The 18,163-nt window shown below is 53.8% G+C and overlaps 1 long non-coding RNA gene across 2 annotated transcripts; it reads right to left on the bottom strand.

The window, feature by feature from the left end:
• Positions 1 to 4,004: 4,004 nt before the first annotated feature.
• LOC116659053 lies at positions 4,005 to 18,095 on the bottom strand. Of its 2 annotated transcripts, none has more exons than XR_004314341.1 (3): positions 15,344 to 18,095; positions 7,282 to 7,457; positions 4,005 to 4,181 (listed from the first exon to the last, which is right to left on the bottom strand). It is a non-coding gene; the product is annotated as an uncharacterized LOC116659053 (long non-coding RNA). The 2 variants fall into 2 exon arrangements; XR_004314342.1 differs by lacking the exon at positions 15,344 to 18,095 and adding an exon at positions 9,225 to 9,287.
• Positions 18,096 to 18,163: the final 68 nt, after the last annotated feature.

Raw genomic sequence — 18,163 nt, 5'->3', positions numbered from 1 at the left:
GGAGGAATCATTCAAGTGACTCTCCCTAAATAAAGAAGTTCTACTTCATGGAGTTTAGCTGTCCTGACTTGACAAAGGAAATGTGGCTGGCAGCTTCTCCTGATTAAAAAATGCGACGTTCCACTTCACCAGGATCCCAGCACCCTCCTTTTCTGCCCGCCTTCCCCAGAAGGCTCGGGAGAGAGGCTGCTCTTCCAGGCTTGCAGGCTGGACCGGAGGCTGGCCAGGGGCTCTCAGGACCTTTGCCTGCCCTAAATGGGACCCCTCCCTGCCAGCCTAGTCCAGGCTGCTTGCTCTAGAGGCTCCCTAAGGATCTGCTGGCTTTTCTTTCCATCATCCAACACTCTGTCAAGAAGGAAGAATACATGCTGGGTGGAGGATGGCAGAGCTGACTAGGGAAAGCCTCACGCCTCAGTACCGCAGGCAGACAGCAAGACAACTTGTGTTCCAAACTTGGTTGTGACCTTGAGCTTGTCACTGTCCAGGAAGGCTTGTTAAATACCCACTCCCCTGACCCGTTGCAAAGTCCCCTGGATTTCCTCCAAGTTCTGGCAACTGATGGCACTGCTGAGACCTGCCCCCAGCATGTCCATTCTCACTGGTCAATGCCACAGCCGTACCTGTAGCTAAATATGTTTAATATCACCCCAGAAAGCAAGGGCTCTCAGCCGAATAGCTCAGGGGTCAAGAGAAAAAACTCTGGAGTTAGACCTGTGTAGAAAGCTTAGAGGCAGGGAGGGATACAGCTCGGTGCATACTTAACATGCATGAGGTCCTAGATTCAGTTCCCAGCACCGCCATTAAAAAAAAAAGGAAAAGGAAAAGAAAGAAGGATTAGAAAAAGTGAAGAGGTAAATAAAGGATGGGTTGATTATCCTTCCACACCACAGAGCCCTGCACAACTGTACAAAAGAACGAGGACTTTCACGCCAAGATACTTTGTTAAGATTTTTTTTTTAAAGCAAGAGTAATAGATACAGAGTTTCTGTTTGGGATGTTAAAACCCTTTCTGTGGATGGATGGTGGTGATGGTTGCACAACGGTGTGAATTACAGTGATTCAGATGGCTGAGTTTCATGCCATGGATGTCTGGTTACAATTTAAAAGTGGGGTGAGGGGAGCGGAAGGAGAGGTTTTGCCTCTCAAGGGGTGACCCCACCTTGTGCTGCCCACACGGCGGTCCCTCACAGGAGGCTTAGAAGCAACATCAGGGGCGTTTAAAGAACGTGAGATCCAGAGAGGGTGGGGAGTTGCCCAGAACCACACAGCAAGGGGGAAGCACAGCCAGAACTTAAGACTCCAAAGGGGCCGGAATGAGTAAGACAGTCCCACACGAGCTCTCTCCAGGGAGCAGCTGATTTCGCTTAAGCTACTGGGGGGCGGTGGGAAGGCAGAATGAGGAGGAAGCGTCTTCTATCCTTGGGGGAGGCATGGGAATCCCTCCCTGGGGAGAGGTGCCGGCTGGTGAGAACGTCCCTGGTAAGTCTCTGATCACAAGACTAGATGATTTCGTTATTGTCTGCAAAGCTCTCGAGAGGGTTGGCGCTTACAGATAATCACCCGTGACACAGGGCACTGGAGTCATCAGGGATCTCAGAGGCTGCTCAGATGGAGAGGCCAAGGAGTCAGGGCCAGGAGGATGCTCAAGAACGGCCCCAGCCATCACCTTCGTGCAGAGAAGGGGGCTCGGAAATCAGAGAAGGGGGAGCCTGCCCGAGGTCACACAGCCAAGGGGCAGGATCCCCCTGCCACAGCCACCCATGGTAAGCCTGGGGCGAGTCCTGTCACCCTCTGCCCACAGCCCTCCAGGACTCCCACCTCCCCGGGGTAAAAGCCCAAGTCCTCCCGCAGCCCTTAAGGCCCAGCAAGTTCTGCCCCGCCCCTCCCCGCCCTCCCCTCCTCCCTCCCTTCCCCTCACTACTTCCCTCTCAGCCCCGGGCACTTCGCAAATGCTCAGGAAAAAAAATAAAGGATTCCATGTCAGAGAAATGGGCAACTTGAACACATCTGGGATCTGAAAGGAGCTTCTAGGCCACGGTCTCTGCTTGGACTCCTCTCTGGATGGGTAGCTTACTACCTCCCAACGCTCCCATTTCATCTCTAAGCTGTTCTGATCATTGGCAAGGTTCTCTGCAAAATCTGGACTGAGTTTGTGCCCTGAAGTGTATGTGTGTGTGTGTGTGTGTCCTCTTCTCTTTTTGTCTCTGTGTTTCTGTCTCTGGGTCTCCATGCTGTTCAAAGCCACATGGATACACAGATACTGACACAGCTTCTCAGCCCTGAAAGAAAATTGCCAACCACCCCAGCAGCAGAATAATTGAATCGGTGGGCGGCCAGGATTGAATCAAGAGTGAGGGGGTAAAGGGGGGAGGCTGGGGCGGGGGGATGCGTCTATGGGCAGGGAGAGTGTAGCTGTGGGTGAGAGGGTGGGAGGGACCGTGAAACCTCATGAGCAGCCCCAGTTCCCCCTACAACCACCCCACCACCTCTCCACCCAAGACACTCTGAGCCCAACAGAAAGAGCTAGAGGTCTGCATCTAGGACCACTCGCCCCTGACCCCCCCCGAATCCACCCCTACACACGGAGTCTGCTGAATCCTCAGAGCCGCTTGGCAGGGCCTGGGTGGGGGCCTTCAGCAAGGCCCACTGCCAGGGGCAGCCCACCTCATCAAGGCGAGATTCACTACCAGTCATTCATTCATTCACACATCCCCTCATCCCCCACCCACCCATAGCCCCACCCATCCACTCACTCATCCATCCTCCCACCCCCCACCCCATATGCCCCACTCACCCACTCATCCATTCATCCATCCATTCTTTCGCTCACCCACCTGCAGGCCGACCATTCAACAAACACTCACAAAGCCCCTGCTGAGTGCCCCTTTCTGTGCTGGGTGCTAGAGACACCGGGATCATAATGACAGCCAAGGCCCCTGCTCGGCTGGAGCTTAGCATCTAGTTGGGTAGATCAGTATTAAACAAACAATTGAATAAACCACTCCATCACTGAAACTGTGACAGTTCCAAAAGACACACTTAGGCTGCTCTGGTATGTATGATGCAGGGGAGGAGGCTACTTGGATTGGGGGGCTGCGGAAGGGCTCGCTGGGGAACCGTGTGACAGGCAGAGGGAACAGCATAAACAAAGGAGAGGATGGTATCCAGTGTCCGGTTCAAGGACAGGCAAATAAAGTTGACCCTGGACATGAAGTGGGGACCCTGGATGAGAAGTGGGTTGGAGGGGAAGCTACTGACCCCAGATTGAGTGCTGTTGGGGTGTGCCCAGGGCAGAGGGACCAAACCAAACACAGGTGACAGGAAGGCAAAGTAGATGAGAGATAAGTCAGAAACCAGGGATGGAGGCATCTCGAAGCCCCTTTGCCAGATGGAGAACTTATGGTCCAGGGGTCGTGGGACCCTGCCTTCCACCCAGGCTCCACCTAGGACTGCTCTGTCCCCTTCCTCATGTTGGACAGCCCTGAGGACCATGGAGGGAGGCCTTCAGTAGCTAGTTTCTGATCCCTGCCCGGCCAGCTCTCACTGGTCAAGCCACACCCCTAATTCAGCAGCCCCCACATTCTCAGCTGTGAAGTGCGAACATTTCACCTACTCTGTGAGGCCGGGGAGGGTAGTGTTGAGGCCAGGATGACCACAACAAGAAGTTATTGTGTTCTCTACACCGTGAGTAGCACAGCCTCCTGGCCCCTGCATTATTCGTTCATTCATTCATTCATTCATTCAATCAACAAATATTTATTGAGTGCCCAGGCGCTGTTTTGGGTGCTGAGGACATAGCTGTGAACAGAACAGATATGGTTCCTCTGTCCTCCAGGAGCTGATATTAAAGTAGACTGAGATGGGGGAGGAGATATAATAGCTCAGTTGTAGAGTGTGTGCTTAACATGTACAAGGTCCTGGGTTCAATCCTCAGTACCTCCATTCAAAAAAAAATGAGACAGAATAACACACAAATGTTTAATTTCAGAAAGCAGTAAGAATTATAAAGCAAAGAAACAGGACAGAATTGATCTGGGGAAGAGGCTTGTCCTCTGGGGCAGTCAGGGAAGGCTTCCCTGAGGAGGTGATGTGTAAGTTGAGACTGCTGGGCAGAAGAATCAGTCTGGCCAAGAGTTTTGGGAAAAGCATTCCAGGCCACAGGAACAGCAAGTGCAAAGGCCCTGGAGGCAGAACCAAGTTTGGTATTTTAAGAATCAGCTCCGTTTCTGCAGCTAGAGTGTAGGGAGGGAGGGAGGGAGGGAGGGAGAAAGGGGTCCATGCCCCCTGAACACCCATCCTCAGCATTGCTTGTTTGGCCTCTGTTGCAACTCCATACCCTTAACTTACCTGGCCTTTTTTTCTCTCTCTAGCTGTCAGCTTCCTAACTATGGTAATTTCTTTCCTTCTGGCCTCTCTGTTCCCTGCTCAGGTTCCAGAGCCTAGAACAGTGCCAGACACACAGCAGACTCTCCATGCAAAATTTTGAATGAATGAATGAATGAATGAACAGACATCGTTCCCATGGGAAAGGCTGGTGGGAAGGTGATTAGAGCCTCTGTCCACTTCGGGAGGCCCCTTTAGGAGGTCAGAACTGAGAGAGATGGGGTCAGGGCCTCCCTTGATTACTGAGATTCTAATTAACTCCGGGGGCCGAGAGGGCTGCCCTGCTCAGAGGAGTTCAAGATAAGTTTGCATCCAAGTGTTTGAGCAGAGGCTTTAGCAGGGAGGGCAGTGGCTCCCCCCGACCCCCACCAGCCAGCTGGCCAGGGAGGCGGGCGCTGAAAGAGGTCATTTGCATAGGCAGGTAATTGGTTTTGCAAATAAATCTGGTTCTTGAAATTTGTAGATTAGCAATAATACGTCTCCAGATGAGAGAGAAAGGTCACGGATGAATAAAACAACAATTAAACTTTCAGGAGATTATTAAACTAAACAGAAGCCTGGCACAGGGCGGCCGAGGGAATAGGGAGCGAGGCAGGGAAGGTGGAAGGGGTCTGGAGTGGGGAGGTGGGCAGCCCCGGGGAGCTGGTTGAGGCCGTCACCTTACTGCCTTGTGGGAGCACGGTTGGTATGTCAGGCCCCAGGCACCGTGGGATATACCCAGGTCAGATCTCAGGATCCCCTGTCTCAGTAGGAAACACTGAGGTCTGAGGAGGCATAGGCAGATGCCCGAGGCTGCCCAAGGCAGGATTCGAACCCAAGACCAACTTTGCACTGTCCTGGGCGGCAGCGAGCCTCATCTCACAGGGGGCAGGAAGAGAGAGGGATGAAACCTCCCTCCGAGGCCTCTCGGCTGTGTGACCCAGACTGTCCCTTCCCCTAACTGCGCCTCAGTCTTCCCACACCTCAGAAATTGGGGCAAAGAGCATTCGATATGTGATTTTAAATTTGCAAATGTTTCTGTTCTTGTGTGGCAATTAAATGTGGCACAGCCACTAATGGAGCGGGCACCATGCCTGGCATGGTAGGGGTGCCCCTCTGGTCATTCTGGACTCCTGGCTGCGAGCGACACAAATGTGCTCCAGGAAACATAAGCAGAACTGAAATTTATAGATAACTCTTGGGGTGGAAGGGGAAGCCAGAGAAAGATGGTCAGCCGGGGAACACGACCATACTTTGCCCCTCACTAGCACATGACCTTGGGTAAATCCCTCCTCGAGACCTCAGTTTCTACTGCTCTAAAAGGGGCAATCAGTGTGCCTGCTTTATTTAGTCCATGTGTGAAATATTTCCTGAGCCCCAACAGAGTGCCAGGCACTGTCCTGGGCGCTGAGAGTGCAGCTGAGAGCAAAACAGGCAGAAATCTCTGCCCTGATTGAGCTCAAAACCTAATGAGGGAGACGGACAATGAGCAAACAAATCAGCAGTCTTTAGGGTTTTAGAGAGTGCTGAGTGCTAGCAAGAAAATTAGGGCAGAGAGAGCACCGGGAAGGAACAAGAATTGGGGAGGAAGGGCAGGTTGTAATTTTAAACAGGATGTTCAAGGAAGGCCTCTGAGAAGGTGACTTCTCAGCAGAGATTGGAAGCCATGGAGAGATCTAGGGGAGAAGCAATACAAGCAGTGGGCCCACAACATGCAAAGGCCCTGGGGCAGGACTGTGCCTGGCATGTTGGCTGAACAATGAGATTTGTGTGTCTGGAACAGAGTAACTGAGAGCAGAGGGAGGGAGGAGATGATGGCAGGTAGGGGATGGGGGCAGGTGGTGAAGGTCTCCTTGTCCAGAGGGCAAAGGTCCCCCTGCTAGGGTGACCAAAACAGTGACAAACATTCACTCCTCCTTCCCAGCTCATTCAGTGGGCAGAGGTTATGGGCCTGTCCCCAGTATTTATTCTCTACTTTCTCCTTTAGAAATAGAACCTTCCCAGGTAAAGACTACATTTCCCAGCCACCCTGAAGCTCAGTGTGACCATTTGACCATGTGGTGGACAATAGGATGTCCATCTGGAAGGTGGCTGTGATGGCAGGGGCTACAGCAGTCATTCTTGTCCACAAGATGGAAGTTTGGCTGAAGAGGCAGAACAACAGAAGCCTGGATCACTGGTGACTGTGGAGCCACCATTGCAACATGGGCCGATGCCCAGACTGTGAAGACAGGCATCATTTAAGCCATGGTCGTACGATGCCATGGTCCTGGTTCCACAGATCTCCAGTAAGCAAGCTGAGCACTGTCCCTGCCCACATTGCATTCCCCAGACATCGTCTCATCTCTGCTAACACTCCTCTGCCGAAATCTGCCCTTCACTTCCCCTCCCCTCCCAATTTCCCTCTGACTCTGCTCTTGGCCTCCTAGCTCTTGCTACAACCAAGCTGTGCCATAACAAATGTGCCACTGTGTGGCCAGCCCGAAAATTTGTCCTTCTTGGCTCTGGAAATCCAGCCCATCTGAGACTGCCCACTGGTTCTCCAACGGACTTAGTTTTATTCCAAGATATTTTCATGGATGTCCATCTTTCCCTATATCCTCTTCACCTTCATATCTCCCTCTCCCTTCCAGATTTTGGCAGCTCCACCAGAGCTTTTGACCTCCAAGTCCTATGTCTGTGGCAATTCTGTAAGGCAATAAGGAGACCAGAGAGGGTGAGTGACTTGGCTGAGTCACACAGCCAGGATATCCTTCTCCAAAGGAAGCAGAGGAGTAAACCTGATTGGTGGACCAGGAGATGGTGGACCACTGACCTTCTGGCCTGGGAACAGAGGACAGTGGGAACCCACTGAGCCCAGGAAATGCCTCTGTCAGAGCTGAGTAATTTCATTCCCCCATTCATTCCACAAACACTTACTGGGCCACTGAGCTGTTTGCTAGGTCCTCTTCCAGACACCAGGACCAAAACACACTCATCTTCTCCCTCTCAGCACTCACAGGTTAGTGTCAGAGCTGTGACGAAGGGGCCCAGGAGAGGCCTCTGGCCTGGGCTGGAGCCTCAGACTTCCTGGAGGAGGTGATGCGTAAGCTGAGCTATGAAAGATGAAGAAGGGAAGGTAGAGTGATCTACTTGAAGGGAACAGCAGGAGCAAAGGCTCAGAGAGTTTGAGTCCCTGAAAGCATCTGGAGCAGGGGGAGGTGAAGTCAGGGAGGCAATGGGGGTGAAATGCAGGGGACTTGAGTGCATGGGCAATGGGGAGCCAAGGAAGGATTTAGAGCAGGGGAGGAGTGAGATCAGATTTGCCTTTGATGAAGGTGCCGGGGAGGAGGGCCAAGAGGGGACAAGCCTGGAGGTCGATACAGGCAGGAGGGGCCCCAGGACTGGGCTGCGACTCTCCCGCCTGCCACATCCCCCTGCAGCCTCGCTGCTCCCGGGCGCAAGCAGGAAGGAAAGCCTGGAGGGGGTACCTGGCAGCCAAAAGCCCAGCGGCTAATGAGCCCTGTGCGGCGCGGGCTATTTTTAGCAGCCGCTCCTCGGGACACCGAATCGCTCCAGCCGGCTCCCGCCAGGCTGCCATGGAAACGCTCGGCGCCGCCGCCGGGAGCTCGGCCCCCGGTCCCGGCCCGCGCTGCCCGCCCCCCAGCCCCGCGCCGGGCCCCGGGCACTGCCGCCCCCGGGAGGGGCTCTGCGCGCCCTCCCGCACCGCCGCTGTGCCACCCGGGGACGGCTCTGCCCGTCTCTGGGCCTTGGAGAGTGAGCGGGCTCAGCGCGGGCGCTGGAGGCTGAGCTCCAGGATCGAGTCCGCGCTGGGCCAGCGGCGTGGGGCGCGACCTCAGGCTGGTCTTGGAGCCTCGGTTTCTCATCTTTCAAACGGGTCGGACGTTACATAACAGCAGGGACCCGGATGCCTGGAGCTGGAAGCTCAGGGCCTGACCCAATGACTTCAGCCGCACATTGAGCACCTACTGTATGCCAAGCATTGCCCTAAATTTTCCATGCATTAATTTTATTTGTTTAATCCAGAGGCATTTTGCAGACTGAGTTTTAGAGATGGGATCATTGCTACAGAGAGGTTAAGTGGTCTGCCTCAGGTCACACAGCGTGCACGTGGTGGAGCCAGGATGCGAACCCAGGCCAGCTGGCTCTAGATTCCAAGCACCAAACCACTCAGTAAACTGCACGTGTGTTTAAACTGGAATTTGGAGAGGGTCGTGCTTATCTCCCAAGGGAAGTCTCGTGAACGGTGGCCTCTCAGGGATGCAGGGACCTAGTTTCCACTACTCACCTTGCTGGTTGGGAAGCCAGGTTTCACTACCCACCTCCTCCCCCAGGTACATCAAGGCACTAATGGAGCAGCAGGTTGTCTCATGAGGAGCCCCAGAGCTCGGGTCTCTCCCACCCACCGAGGAGTGCCTTTATGGACGGACTGTGGGCACGTGGCCCAGGGCAACCCACTAGTGGCCCATACTTGAAGCTTTTTCAGGATATACAGCTTAGTTGAAGGGGCCAGGCTAGGAGTCAGGAAGGACAGGTCTACGCTGGGGGAACCAGAGAACAAAGCCCCGCCTTGGGCTAGGACAGGGGACAGAGTTGGGGAGGAGCAGAGTGGACCAGAGCATGCCACCTGGCCCCTCTGGGCCTCAGTTTCCCCATCTTCAAAATGGGCGTTGACCATCATGGGCCCCATCTCCAAGGGGCTGTTGGGATGATCAGAACACCCAGTGCAAGGGCCTCTCTGTCTATACTTAACATTTAGATATGCTCTACCCTGTGAACTTTTTTGCATTGGTTTGGATTCTTTAAAATATGACTTGATATGGTATGTATCTTGCGGGCTGCACTTGTGGGCGCCTCCTTACCTTTTGCATCCAAGATGAGTGAGGCGCCAATCCCTGGCCACTGATGGTCATGTTAAGTTGCTCGGAACTGTTCTGGGCACCTGGTAAACACCTAAGGATGGTGGCGGCACAGTGGGCTATGACAGCGGGGAGTGTCACGTGATCTTAGTGTGCGTTACTATTATTCCGCCAGTCTCTGCCCTGGGGCCTCAGGCCTAGGCAAGCTCACCTGGAAGACGGTGGGATAGCCTAGATCAACTCAGATACTATCAGTAATCCTGAGCCGTGCAAGGGAGGAGGAGGGGGAGGAACCCTCCTGATGCTTGCACACGGCTGCCCGGAGCTGGAATCCCCACGCCTCCTTCCCACCGCCCTGCCAGGCCCTGTGCCCACGTCTCCACCATTAGCGCCACCTCGTCCTCCTCCGAGGGTGCGCCCTGGAAGGAGGTGCTGGAGGGCTGGCACATATGCCCCAGTGGGAAGCGGGGGTGCCACTCACCCCCCTCCCCCACCGTTCCCGGTCACCCCGGTGGCAGGAAGGGCTGGGGAAGGGAAGCCAAAGTTACCATGCCCGCCCCCAGCCTGGCTGTAATTAGCCCCGGGATGAATAAAACCTGAGGCAGGCCCAGAACTGTTCACCGGCAGCCGGCAGAGGGTGGGGCTGCTGTGTGAGGCTCGCGGAGGAGAATTAGGACACATGCCGCCCGTGGGCGTGGCTGTGGTCCACGGGGTGTGTGCAGCGTCTGCCCGTCTGCCCCCCCCCCCATGTGCGGATGTGCATGTATCTCGTGTGCCTGTCCTGGGGGCTCACCAGGCCTGAGGGTGGCGGAGGCCCTTGGGCCTGGAGAAGGCTGGAAGCTCAGGAGAGCCAGCTGAAGGGGTGATGCTGGCAGGCCTGGATCATTAAAGCTGCCATCGGCCTCCCACCTTCCTGGGGACCCATTACTCCAGTTTTCTGCTAAACGCGCCTGAGTTTCCACCATTAAGACTTCTATCAGCCACTCATACCTTGATGAGCATGAAATGCTCCCCAGGGCAGAGCTCTGGAATGGCGGAGGAGAGGCGCCCACCAGGATGTGAGCCTTATGAAGTTGGGAGATGAGAGTCAGAGAGGAAGAGCTCAGGCCTGCCCCTTCCCCTCTGGACCTCGGTCTTCCCATCTGCGTGATGGACCTATGATGGCCAGAGGAAGCCTTGGGTTAGGGGGCTGGTGGCAGGCTCTCACTCTCCCCACACTGGGATCTGCACTAGTTAAATTAACGCCCTAGACCCTGGACCCCAGGAAATGGTAAAATCTCCCCAAAAGCCAGCCAAAAAGTCATAGGCTCCTCTAAGTATTCCTGTAGCAGAAAGGGAGGTGGGAGATGGGGACTAGACAGGAGAGGGCAGGAGCCTCCGTGTCCCCAGTCTGAGGACACACCATCTCTCCAACCCACTGTGCCCCTTCTCTCTGCCCCCTCGCCCCCCAACACCACATCTACTCATTCCAGGCTCCCCGCCTTGGTCCATGCTGGTCCCCCCACCAGTCCTGCCTGACCTCGCCCTTTCCACCTTCTGTCCAGATCCACCCTCCGTTTGAGGGGACTATCCCCAGCTCCACCACCTGGAGCAGCCAAGTAACCTCAGTAAGTTTGCCCCTTGGTGACTCGGTTTCCGATCTGCACAGTGGGGAGCAGAGGACATAGGAGGCAGCTCATGACACAAGTTCAGAGTTTGGCCTCCAGGCCCCATCCCCTCCCTGCTGTGTGACAGGTCACTGGCTCGCTCTCAGCCTCAGTTTCCTCCCCTGTAAAATGGGAGGATAATACTAGGGGATGGGAGGAGGGTCCAAAGAGCCCATGATTGTCCTCCCATTACTGATATCCTACCCAAGCTGGGCTGTGTGGAGAGCCCTGGAGAGGCTCCCAGGCTAGGGGACACAGAGACCTCCCAGCCCAAGCAGTCAGGGTCAGCAGGAGACTGGGGGACCCTTGGTGGGGTAGGTGAAGCCTCAATTTAGGAGTTCATAAAGAAAACCCCCTGCAGACATGTGCCCTGAGTTTTGACATGGCTCCAAATAGGACCCCATTGATCATTTTTAACAGTTATATATTTACTTCAATGTTTATATCTCCCAAATTTATATACCTTCTACTCCGCTCAAAAATATATATGTATGGGCTTTCACAGTAGGATATAAAGGGACATTTTTTAAATAAATATATTTTGTTGGAAAAGAATGAGGAGGAGGTTTAGAAAAAAATGATGGAGCGAATGAGGGAGGCCCGGAGCTGGGAGCCACTCGGGTAATAGATTTCTCAGCCTGTTCCTGGGCCTAGTAATTAATCCTGAGGGGCTAATTAAGTTTGGGCTTCCACTCCAGCCACTCAGCAGCCTCCCTCCCAGCCTTCCCTCTTCCCCAGGGAGGCCCAGCCTGGCCCAACCCTGCCAGGGCCTCCCTCCTGCAGCGCTGTCAGGCCCCCAGATCCCTGGGCTTAATCATCCGGAATTAAGGTTTAATCAGAGGACTTTACTGCAGGGAGGGGAGGCTGTGTGGGAGGAACGGCCTCCCAGGTGCAGCAGCGCCTGGAACAGGGTGAGAAGAGTGCGGCAGGGTGGAGCCAGCACAGGGCCAGATTTCATCAACTTTAACACTTAGATACTTTGTTCATTTACTTGTTTTTGCATTCATTGTGAGTTTTTTCAAGTGTTGCATTAAAATGTTATTTATCTGGATGACTGAGTTTGGTAGTGCCTCCTAAGGTTTTTTCCCCCCAGTTTCATTGAGAAATAATTGACATACATCGACGCATAAGTGTAAGGCCAAAGGCACGATGGTTCGATTTCCAGATATCATGAAATGATGACCACAATAGGTTCAGCTAACATTCATCTTCTCATATAGATACAATAAAAATAAAAGAAAGAAGAAAAGAAGACAGGGAAAAAGTGTTCCTCCTGGTGATGAGCACCCTTAGGCTTTACTCTCTTAACGACTTTCCTGGGTACCAGGCAGCAGTGTTACTTACAGTCATCATGTGTGCCTTACAGCCCTGGTGCTTTCGTTTTCGTATAACTGGAAGTTTGCACCTTTTGACCACCTTCCTCCAAGCCCCCTAAGTTTTGCGCGAAGACCAGTGCTTCACCCTCCTCGCCCTGATCCTGGCCCTGACTGCTGCAGGGAACCAGCAGCTCCTAAGCATCACCGCTGTGAGGAGGGGTCTACTATTGGACCGATTTCATGGATGGAAACTGAGGCCCAGAAGGGCAAGTCATTGGCCGCAGGTCACTTGGCTAAGGGAAGGCAAAGGCAGGATTCAAACCCTTGACTTTGCTGAGGCGCGGTTATCGCCTCTCCCGGATCCAAAGGTAATACAGCCAGCTTCCCCCAGCTCCTCAGAGCCTTTTCTCTTGCTAAACTGGCCACATCCCATCCACCTAGGAGGAAAAACTCATGCCCCCCCCAAAAGGTCCTGCACTATCTGCCTCCGTCCCCTCCCTGCCCTCCCCTCCTCCCTCTCTCCCCTTCGCTCACTCTGCCCCAGCCACACGGGCCCCCTCGCTATTCCTCCAGCATGCCAGGCATGGTCCTGTCTCAGGGCCTTGTCACCGGAAGTTCCCTCTGCCTGGAGTGCTCTTCCCCCATCATCACTCACCTGGACCAGGGCAGTCACCTTCACCCTGGTACCCTGGCTCCCGCTCACCCCCACTCCCAGCTGAGGCCACCAGAAGGCACCTGTGAGCACCTGAGTCAGGCCCCGCCCATCCTCTGCCCACAGCCCACCTCCTTCCGGGTAAGAGCCCAAGTCCCCCACGTGACCCACAAGGCCCTGTGTGACCTGTCCCCAAGGGCAATGAGAACCGTGGAGCCACTGGTCCTGGCAAGCAATAATCATATACTCTAATTCTATACTGTCCAATATGGGAGCTACTGGTATTTCAAATGTGATTGGTTGGAACTGAGATGTTCTGTGAGTATAAAATACGTACCAGATTCTAAAGACTTGGTATGAAAAAAAGAATGTAAAATAGCTCACTAATAATTTTTTATATTGACTGCATGTTAAATTTATATCTTGGATGTACTGAGTTTAATAAAATGCAGTTTTGAAATTAATTTCACCGCTTTTTTTCCCTCTTTTTCTTCTGGCTACCAGAAAGTGTTAAATTACTGGCTTTCATGATCTGCCTAGTGACAACACTAGGCTAACTTGATGACATTTGAATTCTAAGATGCTGCAGCCTTTGCACTGCCCACCAGAGGGGCTAACTGAAGGAAAAGGAAGTTGTTCAGACAAACAGTTGATCCTTTGCGGTTGTCGTCTTAGATCAGTTCTTACAATTCATGCCTGTGTTTGCAATCTGCCATCTCGAACCACCTAAGGGAGACAGCTCTACCTCTGGGTAAAGATTCTGCCACCAACCTTGAACCCATTTTATTCTGTCAGGGAGGTTAAAATAATTAGGTCTCCAAAGCCAGCTCGCCAGTTCTGCAGCATTTACTGGATACCCACTGGGTGCCACACACTGTCAACTTAAAGTGATTCCCCCAGTGGATAAGGATGCTTTCTCTTCCCTTTTTCCAAATGAGAAAACTGAGGCTCAGAGAGGGAAAGTCAGTTGCCCAAAGTGGCCCAGCAGAGCCAGGCTTTGCACCCAGCCCCATCTGCCTCCATGTCTTCTGGGCCTCTCCCCGCAGCCAGCTCCCTTCCAACCCCTAATAAACTCCCGAGAAGTGCTGGGCAGACACAGCAGTGAGGACACTCTTTATCTGTCTGAATCAGGCCAGCTCAGTGCAGCAGTCAATAATTAATTCTGAATTTCCCCCCATTTATCAAAGCGGCAGGAGCCAGAGTGCCTGGAATCCCAATCCCGAGCCTCTGTGCCCCTTGGCCACCTGGAGGTGGACAAAGTGGCAACAGGAACTGGGGCGGGGTGTGGGGTGCCTCATTGAGCCTGGGAAGGGAGGGTGTCCCTGGGTCCCACTCCCTTCCTCTGGGTTCTTAAATGTTGTGCGATCCAGCAGTGACCAGACCAGACCTCATCCCAGGCTTCACGGTGCCCACAGGCTAGTGGGGAAAAATAATACATTGAATGAATAATAATATAAATAATTAATGCTACAAGGGAAAAGAACAGGATACCCTGTGAATGCAAAACTGAGGGAACGTGATTGTCTAGAGTCTCCCCAAGGAAGTGACATTCAGCCTGCAAATAGGAGAATGCAAGACAAGGGGTGGGGAGAGGGTTCTCCCAATGTAGGCACAACACATGCAAAGGCCCTGTGGCAAGAAAGAGTTTCTCCCTTGTGGCAAGGGGTTAAGTGGGTCTGGAGCTCAGAGCACAAGTGAGAGGACAGTGCTGGGCCTGGAGCCATCACAGTGAGGCCAGCAGCCATCGGGGGAAGAGACAGGAAGTATCTCCGATGATGGGGGATGAGAGTGAGGCTGCTGCCACCGCAGGTGAGTCAGATGGCAGGCGACTCTGTGATTTTTTGTTTTGTTTTTTCTTACAACTGTTTTACCCTCGGAGGATTCTTTCAAACCCAGCTGGGTGCAGGGATGAGTCAGTATTTCTCTGCCAAGAAAACAGCCTCAGCCAGGCTAGCAGCTCCTGGCCCAGCCATCCTAAACACCTTCCTCCTTGGACAAGTGGGGAAACTGAGGCCTAGAGAGGGACAAGGACCACTGAAGCTCATTCAGAAGAGGACTGTGGGCCTAGCCCAGAGGAGGGGTCTCCGAGATCCCAGAGGCAACTCCCCCTCTGCCCTGCAGCTTCTGTCTCTGCTGCTAGACCTCCAACCCCATGAAGGCCCATAGCCAGGTGTCCTGGCCACCACTCTGGCCTCAGTGCCCTTCAATGATTATGGAATGCATGGACCCGGCAGCTTTTGGAAACACCCCAGGGGTCATGCTTGGGGCATCAGGGAGAAAGGGTGTCCTTTTCGAGAGGGGATATGAGAGACAGATACAGGGGTACAGAGAGAGAAACTGCCAGAGACAGAGATAGAGGCAGACAGAGAGACCCAGGTAGAGATAGAAGAGAAGCAGAGGTCCAGAGACACAGAGAGAAAGAGTGATGAACGGGAGCAGGTACCTGGAAGAGACTAAATGGGATGCAGAGACAGATGGGGGGGCGGCAGGTTCAGGACCCCCACTCACCTGTATAGGAGACATCGTGTGAATTACAAAAAGATTCCGCTTCCAGAGACCGTCTCACCCCCTCAGATGGATGCTTTTGTGCGGTGAACAACCTGGTCCACTATCTGTGGCAGCCAAAGCAGGAACTGTCTTGGTATCAAGCAGCCAGCACAGGGCCGGGCACGCAGAGGGCACCTGATAAGTGTCTGTTCAACTCATGGACAGAGTTAGAGAATGCCAGAATCTGGCCTGGAGTCACAGAGAGAGAGAGGCAGAGCAGAACTGAAGCAGGAAGTCCAGACCTCTGCAGTTCCTGGCTGAGCTGCAGGTGCCTCCTCTGGGAACCACCTGGATTTACTTGACCCCCAGAAAAATTTCCCTTGAACTTCTGGGAGCACAAAGCAAGCAGGCAGCCACAGCGGGAGGTGGCCCCTCCCCAGAATGCCACGGGCCCCAGAGAGAGATGGTGGTTGCCAAGTCTCACCCGAAACTCCTCGCAGCCCAGACTTGCTCCTGGGGTGGAGCCAGGAGCCTGTGAGGCCCTGGGGGGACCAGAATTCCCCCCTTTTCATGGCCCAGAGATGGGAGGGGGCTGGCTTGAGGTCAACCAAAATAGGAGTCAAAGGGAAACCATTCCTGGCAGAGGGAACAGCTTGTGCAGAGGTCTGGAGGTGAGTGAGAGGGAAGGGAGAAGGTCAGGCTTAGGACTGAACTTCGATGGAGAGTGAAGTTCAAGGCCAAGTTATGGAGTTTGAACTTGGCTTTGTTTCCAAATACTTAATCTTTTATTCCATACACATTCAAAGATGGCCCTCTGTACCTAGTCCCAATCTGGGTGATCCTGGGGCCCCAGAGGCGACCTCTCAGACTGGGAAGACACACAGACCTCCCTGCTCTGTGGGTCAGGTGAGCCAGGAGGGATGGAGGCTGCAGGACCCAGAGGCCGGCTGGGAGAGAACTGCAGAGCCCACATGGAGGCGGAGCATTAGAGCCAGGACCTCGAAAACGTATGCCAGATGAAAAACATCAGAAAGGATATTCCGGTTAGACAATACAGAAGTCTAGAGGTGTGTGATAGTCAGGCAAGTGCTGGAACCGAGCCACGCTGGGCAGGGATGCTGCTGTCTCCAAAAGAGTCAGAGCTGGACCGGAGAGGGAGAGCGCGCTGGGGCAACAGAGGCCCAGAGGTAAGTGGAAGCATCTCTTGGAGGATCAGAAATGACTGCATGAAGAAAAGGGCTTTGGAGCTGGTGTTTTGAAGGATGAATAGGAGTTTGCAAACAGAAAAGGCAGGGCAATGTAAACTGAGCAGAGAGGCTGTGGCCTGAATTCAAGGAACATGTTGATGGAGCAGCAGGAGAAAGAAGGACATGAGGAGTAAGATCAATGTCAGATTTTGCCAGATTCAAGCCTGGCAGACTGCCGTTCAAGGCCAAGAAACCCAAGGACAGTTCCCCTTGGCTCCTCCAAGTCCTGGTGGGCCTTCTCCAGCCATTGTCATCTCTCAATCCTTGGGTCACAGGTACTGCTCACTTTGGTCCATGACAGCACTTTGTGGGGGACACTTTCCACAATGTGCCTCTGGGATCTCAGGACAGGCTTGTGCCTCTCTGTGCTCAGTTTTGCCATCTGGAAAATGGGAACGCTGAAAGCCATTTATGTTGTTTGTGTTCATCTCAAGACTGAGAGGCCTCCAACAATGTGAAGGAAGAAAAGAGGTAACAGGAAGAAAAGAAAGGAGGGAGGGAAGGAGGAAGGGAAAGGCTTTGTGCCTCTCCTCCAGACCAACACCAAAGGACAGGTCTAACATTATTATTTCAGAACATGCCAGAGCTGTCGAGGCTTAAGAAATGGGTGGTGATTTGCATGCGATTTGCATGCAATTTGCATGCGATTTGCATACTGTTTGTTAAATGTCAAAATGGTCTGAAAATGCTTTCTCCCACCCCCTACTTAAGCCAAGAAGCAAAAAAAACCCTCCCTTTTCCTTCATCAGCGACCCCTGCCCCATGTGCTGGGACTCCTCACTTCTGGGCAGAGGCCCAAAGCAGGCAGAAGCAGGGGTCTGGGCTGCCTCCCCGCTGTGTGTCCCCAGGGCACTCAGTGCCACCTGAGGTCTCAGTTCACCAACTGCAAAAGAGAGGCCCTGCCCTAGGAGGGACCCCATGGGCCAGCACTAGGGTCTCTGGGTACCTAGCTTTGGGCGAGGCGCCAAGGGGGGATAGGAGGAACCGGAGATGGGAGGGAAGCAAAACCTGGGGGTCTCAGGGGTGAAGTGGGGGGTGACTGTCTCCTCCTCCAGTCCCCTCTCCTCTAGGCCCCGGGAGGAAAGAACAGCCCAGCAGGCCAGGCATCACCGTCCCCACCCTTTGTTAGGCAAATGCACGGTCTGAGCACGGCTCTCCCTGCGGCCACAATTTATTATCCACCTGTCCTCGCTCTGGGCCCTGCGGCCAACAAGATTCTTAATTAAAATGTTATTTCTTCCCAGGCTCCCGAGCCTCTGCCCTGTGACGCCAGCACCTGGAGCGTGAACGTGGCCGTCAAGGGCACGCAGGCCAGCCATCCCCAACCCCCAGGGTTTACGCAGAGGACCCGACGCCTTGTGGCCGCAGATCAGAGATTCAGCTGAGGTCCAACGTTCTACCTGGAGGGTCTTGTGCCCAGAATTCCTACAACACACTGACTGCAGGACCCTGCGATACCCCTACGATTCCATCAAGTCTCAGCACACTGCCGGTCACAGACCTCCCCCAGCCCCGTAATTCCCCACCCACTCACCAGAGCCTTTCAGCTGCAACCAGGAGACCCCGTGCAGGTGGCAAAGCAGTGGGATGTAAC

The sequence above is a fragment of the Camelus ferus genome, chromosome 22 (genome assembly GCF_009834535.1).
Source record: "Camelus ferus isolate YT-003-E chromosome 22, BCGSAC_Cfer_1.0, whole genome shotgun sequence".
NCBI lineage: Eukaryota > Metazoa > Chordata > Mammalia > Artiodactyla > Camelidae > Camelus > Camelus ferus.
Note: the sequence above shows the minus strand (reverse complement) of the source record. Positions and strands in the feature narration are given on the sequence as shown.